Source organism: Callospermophilus lateralis, chromosome 19, assembly GCF_048772815.1.
Source record: "Callospermophilus lateralis isolate mCalLat2 chromosome 19, mCalLat2.hap1, whole genome shotgun sequence".
Taxonomy (NCBI): domain Eukaryota; kingdom Metazoa; phylum Chordata; class Mammalia; order Rodentia; family Sciuridae; genus Callospermophilus; species Callospermophilus lateralis.
This window is the reverse complement of record NC_135323.1, coordinates 5590850-5597272: the sequence shown is the minus strand read 5'-3', so window position 1 is coordinate 5597272 and position 6423 is coordinate 5590850. Positions and strand designations below refer to the sequence as shown.

At 49.4% G+C, this 6423-nt stretch overlaps 1 non-coding gene across 1 annotated transcript; it reads left to right on the top strand.

The window, feature by feature from the left end:
* Positions 1-354: 354 nt before the first annotated feature.
* On the top strand, positions 355-461 carry LOC143385520 (U6 spliceosomal RNA). The gene has a single exon (XR_013089475.1). It is a non-coding gene; the product is annotated as a U6 spliceosomal RNA (small nuclear RNA).
* Positions 462-6423: the final 5962 nt, after the last annotated feature.

The window sequence follows — 6423 nt, the reverse complement described above, 5'->3', positions numbered from 1 at the left end:
ATTTTTTTTACTTGTAGTTGGACATAATACCTTTTTTATTTTTTATTATTTTTTAGTTGTAGATAGACACAATATCTTTATTTATTTATTTTTATGTGGTGGTGCTGAGAATCAAACCCAGCGTTTTCTATGTCTTAGGCCCCCGCTTTACCACTGAGCCTTAACCCCAGCCCTCTCATTCTCATTTTTTAAATATTTATTTTTTAGTTGTAGTTGGACACAATACCTTTATTTACTTATTTTTATGTGGTGCTGAGGATCGAACCTAGGACCTCACACATTCGAGGCGAGTACTCTACTGCTGAGCCACAACCCCAGCCCTCATTCTCATTTTTTTTAAAAATATATTTTTAGGTGCTCACTTCGGCAGCACATATACTAAAATTGGAACGATAAAGAGAAGATTAGCATGGCCCCTGCACAAGGATGACACGCAAATTCGTGAAGCGTTCCATATTAAAAAAAAAAAAAAAATATATATATATATATATATATATATATATATATATATATATATTAGTTGTTGATAGACCTTTGTTTTATTTATTAATATGCGGTGCTGAGAATTGAACCCGTGCCTCACACATGCCAGGCAGGTGCGTTACTGCTGAGCCCCAGACCCAGCCCTCATTCTCATTTTTTATAAACATAATAGTTCTAATTCCCTGAGCACTTTTCTTTCTTCTTTTTTTGGGGGGCGGTATCAGGGATTGAATTCAGGGGCACTAGACCACTGAGCCCATCCCCAGCCCTATTTTGTATTTTATTTAGAGACAGGGTCTCACTGAGTTGCTTAGTGCCTCGCCTTTGCTGAGGTTGGCTTTGAACTGGCGATCCTCCTGTCTCAGCCCCCATCCCCAGCAGCAGGGATTACAGGCCTGCGCCCTTGCAGCTGGCTCCTGAGCGCATCTGAGTGCTTATTCCTTATTCCGTGTCAGGCGCTGTGCCCTTTATAGAAACTAACTCTTTTAAGCCTCCCAACTATTTGAATGAAGTATGTATATTGTTATATCTAGAAGATCAGAACAATTTAGTCACTTGACCACAATCACACAGCTGGCCTCAGACTTTTCAGAGGGGATTGGTGCTAGTCTACCACCCTTTAGGAAAAGAGGCTTCCCTAAGGTCATCCGGTCTTACTGGGTGTGGCTGAGGGGTGAGTCTCAATGGCCCAATGCCCTGAAGAAGGTACTCACAGGAAAGCAGCAAGGAGGCAAGACAGGCTGCTTAATACAAAATGCAAACACTGGAGCCCAGTGACAGCAGAACATGTTACCTGTCCCTGTGCACCTACACAGTTCACATGTCTGTGAAGCCAACTCTGATGAAGGGGCCCAGGGACTCCAAAGGCAGTACAGTCTGCATGGATGTTCCCTCTCTGTGATGTCACTCTCCCCTGAGCCCAGAAGCTGCATCCTGCTTTGGCACTCAGGGATCAGTCTCCAGTCTCCCCTAAACTGAGTATTTCAGTCTCTAGAACAGGTTTTTTTTTTTTTTTTTTTTTTGCATGGTGGGGGTACCAGGGATTGAACTCAGGAGCACTACATCATTAAGCCACATCCCCAACCCTATTTTCTAGAGACAGGGTCTCACTGAGTTGCTTAGCACCTCACTTTTGCTGAGGCTGGCTTTGAACTCTTGATCATCCTGCCTCAACTTCTTGAGCCACTGGGATTACAGGCCTGTGCTACCAAGCCTGGCTCTAGGACAAGTTTCTTAGGGGTCAGGTGAGACACTCAAAGTTGATATGTCCCAAATCCACAAGACCCAGCCAGGCCCTCAGGGCAGAGGCTCTTTTCAGCCTGAGTCCTGTGAGTAGGCTATATTGTATACACCAAGCCCACCTGGATCAAACCTTGAAGACCTCCTTTTTCCCTGGAGCAGGGCGTGAGATGCAGTCAGGGCTGATTCCCAGAATAAACACCCCACCCATAGACAGCCCCAGCCCTGCAGGCTCAACAAGCCAGCACCAACCAACAGAGAGAGCTCCCAAGGCCGCCAGCTCAAGGTTAATAAGTCATCCTGACCTCACTCCCTCCATCACTCTTCCTGTGCCTGGGCCCTGCTCGCTGTGGATTGCAGCTTCATTCATAACAATAATAGCTATCATTTTTCTTCCTTTATCTCCCTGCCAGATGATGGTGAAGCCTTTTATTTATTTATTTATTTTTTTTTTGGGGGGGGGGTACCAGGGAATGAACTCAGGGACACTTAGCCACTGAGCCATATCCCCAGTCCTATTTTGTATTTTATTTAGAGACAGGGTCTCATTGAGTTGCTTAGCGCCTCATCATTGCTGAGGCTGGTTTTGAACTCAAAATCCTCTGGTCTCAGCCTCCGGAGCTGCTGGGATTACAGGCATGCTCCATTGCACCTGGCTTGGTGGAAGTTTTTTCAATGAATTCTGCACCGAGCCTCACACAGCCCTGTGGTAGGCTCCCTGAAGATTGATACTTCAGGGCTGTGGTTGTAGCTCAGTGGTAGAGCGCTTGCCTAGCACGTGTGAGGCCCTTGGTTTGATCCTCAGCCCAATGAAAGGAAAATAAATAAATAAAGGTATGTGTCCAACTACACCTAAAAAAAAATAATTGATATTTCACAGCTAGGGAAACTGAGGCTCAGAAAGGTCAGAGAGCTTGGCCAAGGTCAAGAGTTGGAACATGAGACCTGCTACCATTTATCCATCCTGGTTCCTTTGTCTGTGTCTGCATCATGGGTCTTAAGGCTCACTTCACTGTTGCCTTGTATCTTTCATGCTCAGCTCAGGCTCTGAAAAGATAGGAACTGTCCCTACACCTCTGATTTCCTGTTGGACCTAGCACTGTGTTACTTAAGAGCCATTTACTAAGCTCCTACTTTTTTTTTTTTTTGGGGGGGGGGGCGGCGGTGCTGGGGATTGAACCCAGGGCCTTGTGCAGGCTAGGCATGCACTCTACCAACTGTAAGCTCCTACCCTGTACAGTACACTTTCCTTTCATTGGGCAGGTACATGTGTGTGATGAGTGAATGGCATTTCCTCTGGGTACTGACAGGTAAGGGGTCACCACTAGATCTCCTCAAAGGTATGAGTGGGGTGCCTAGCCTAGTGCACAGTACGCCTTCGGTAAATGTTGAAAAAGTTTAGGGCACCAAATTTAGCCACCAAATATACTTTTCAGTGATATTTAGGAAGCTTTTCTACGTGCCAGGTCCTGCGCAGGACTCTGCAGGGGGAGTGACAGGGCAATGTCCCTAAGTCTTTTTCCTTGGGGAACTCTCAGTCTAAAAGGGTAAACCATCCTCCAGCCAAGCAGCCATGTTCTGAGCACACAGGAAGGATGAATGCTCACAGCAAGGACCCCTGGAGAGAGAAAACCCTGGGCGACAGCAGGAAGGGTAGGCATTCCTCCTTGCCCACCTTTCACTAAGCAGGCAGAGGACTCTAAGAAAACAGTTCAGAGGCTAGCCTCTTGGGTGTCCCCCACCTTGCCAGTTATCTGAGATTATAATCTGCACCATGCTTCCTAATGGTGTATAAAACCATGGCTACCTTAATTTCTTTCTGCCTCAGTTTCCACTTCTGTGAAATGGGAATAATAAAGGGCTATTGGGAATATAATGAAAATGTCCAACAGAGAGAAAGTATTGGTCTGGCTGAGGATGAGGGGATTCTGGTTGGGTCAGCACTACTGAGTTCTTTCTTTACTCTTATTGGTTTTATAGGAACCAAACAGACAAATTTAGGGGTTTTCTGGTAGCTAAGGAAACACCAGTTGGGTTCTGGAGTTGGCCAAGCCATGGGCCAAGTCTAACATGTAGCAGTGGTTACTACCCTGTATTGAGTGTACCTCAGTTTTCACAACTGCCTCAGAAGGAGGTATTATATTATTTGTCATCCAAATGCTGTATCCAGAGAGAGTGGGGATCCCAGGTCAGAGTTCTCCCTGGGAACAAGTACAGAAAAAACCGACTTGAAGTTATGCCCTCCAGGGTAAAGTCCCTTTTTTCTTTCTATCCCTCTCTCTCTCTCTCTCTTTCCTTGTATTACTGGGAATTGAACCCAGGGATGTTTTGTCACTGAGCTGCATAGTTTTTTTTTATGTTGAGACAGGGTCTTGCTAAATTGCTTAGGCTGGCCTCAAACTTGCAGTCCTCCTCCTCAGCCTCCAAATAACTGGGATTACACTCACCCCTGGATGAAGTTTCTTGTAGCCAAGTCTCCCTCAGCTGGGTTTATCCACACCCTTTCATAGTACCTAGCATCCTTCAAACACTGATAAGCATCCTCCATGCTGTTGGCAATTGAACTCAGGGCTCTTGCATGCTAAGCATGCATTCTTCCTCTGAGTTAAACCCTCAGCCCTTCAATAAACATTTTAAAAAAACATTTATTTTTTAGTTTTAGGTGGACACAATACCTTTATTTTATTTTTATGTAGTGCTGAGGATCAAACTCAGTGCTTCGCACATGCTAGACGAGTGCTCTACCTCTGAGCCACAACCCTAGCCCTCAATAAACATTTTTTAAAAAAAATATTTTTAGTTGCAGATGGACACAATACCTTTTTTCTATTTATTTATTTTTATGTGGTGCTGAGGATTGAACCCTGTGCCTCACAAGTACTAGGAAGGGGTCTACACTGAGCCACAACCCCAGCCCTTGATAAACATCTTTGCTATCAGATTTAAGATAGCCAGTTACTGTGTACCTTTTTCGGTGCACCTCGATTCCCGAGGGGCTGTTGCTAAGATTCCATATTGTGTGACCGGGTGGGTTTAGGGCCGTTGTCCCAGTCGAATCGCGAAGGTTCCCGACGCCGGGAGGGGGCGCTCTGAGGCCCTCAGTTTAGGCCCCTCCCGACTAGTCCGCTGACCGCGAGTCGGCCCTTAACAGTAGTACCCCGGCTAGACGCTTTAGTTCCCAAAGCTGGCCTTCCCCTGGGTCCATCTGCCGGCTAATGTTTAACCCGGCCACACTCCACATTATCCACACTTGGGAAACGCGGGGCAGGGGGAGGTCACCTCCAAATAGCTGCCTTACATCCATTGCTCCCGGTAAATGGGCTTTCTTAAATCCCTTTCATTTATCTACCAACAGGTCATCAGCACCTACTGCGTGTCCATTCACACAATAGGTAATAAACACCTACCTAGTATGTTTATTAGCACACACATGAGCATCTATTATGAATGCACCCAACCAGTTATGAACACCTACTATGTGTCCGTTTGTTCACCATGTCATGAGCACCTATGATGTGCCCACCTGCACACCAACCAGGTCAGGAGCATGTGCCAAGCGCTATGCCTGGTGCTATGCCCAGGTGCTTCAGGCTCTGGCGGGCTACAGTGGCATCAAATGCACCAACGAAGGCAGAATTACAACCAGGATGCTGAATCTAAAGTGTCTTTTCGACTTCTGGTCTATTCAGGGCCAATTGTGAAGCAGGGTTGGGCAGCAGCAGGAGGGCTGTTTTTGAACCACAATTTGTCACCAGACAAGACAGTGGCAATAAGATACTGGGCGGGGGCTCAGGATTAGCCCAAACAAAACACTCAAGAACACAAGTCTGAGGCTCAACGTGAGGGGACAGAAAACAGCTTAGTGGCTGGGCGCAGGCTTTCTCACTAGCGTGTGTCCACTCATGGTACTTACTAACAGAGAGGTCCAGGCGGGATTGAGGACCTCGCAGCGTTCAGAGGCTGGGGACCTAGGTTGTCCCAATTGCTGTCACCAAGACAGTGGAAGCCCGGATTGTTCTGATCCGGGCCTTGTCCTTATTCCACCGTGAAGTAAACTGAGGCCAAGGGGAAGGCAGGGACCCTCCACGTCGCATGGGCGCGACAGGCCGAGCAAAGCCTCGAACCCGGTTTGCGTCCTTTGGAATCGGGAGCGGCCTTGGCTTGTGCGTTCCTGAAACTGGGCTGGGCGGAGAAATCAGGGCCTGCGGAGAGGCATTCCTGTCGCCTTCCCAGCTGCCCGAGGCCGCGGGGGGCCTGGCCAAGGTGACCCCGCAGGAGGCGGCAAGGGTCCCCGCCCCCTCGGCCGCTGAGATCTTCTCCATCTTCCCGGTCTTCGGGGCTTTTCCTCTGGGCCCACGCGCCCGCCCCACTCCCGGGCTTCCCCGAGGGCGGGATATCTCGGTCTCTCCCGCCCCCCCCAGGCCACCTCCGGGCCGTGTCCTAGCGCTGCCCTCGGGCCGGGGGCGGGGCCGCGGGGGGGGGCGAGCAGGACGAACGTCTCGGCGGCGACCCGGGCTGCCTCCCGCCCTCCCGGTGCCCGCTCCCGCGGCCGCCCGCCCTTCCTCCCCTCCCCAGGCCCAGCCGGCCTCCCCCTCCCCCCGGCGCGCACGCCCCGCCTGGCAGCTGGCGCCCCGGGCCTGGGGCCGCCGCGGCGAGAGGGGTTTGCAGCGAGGGCGGGAGCGGGCGAGCCGGCGCGCGAGG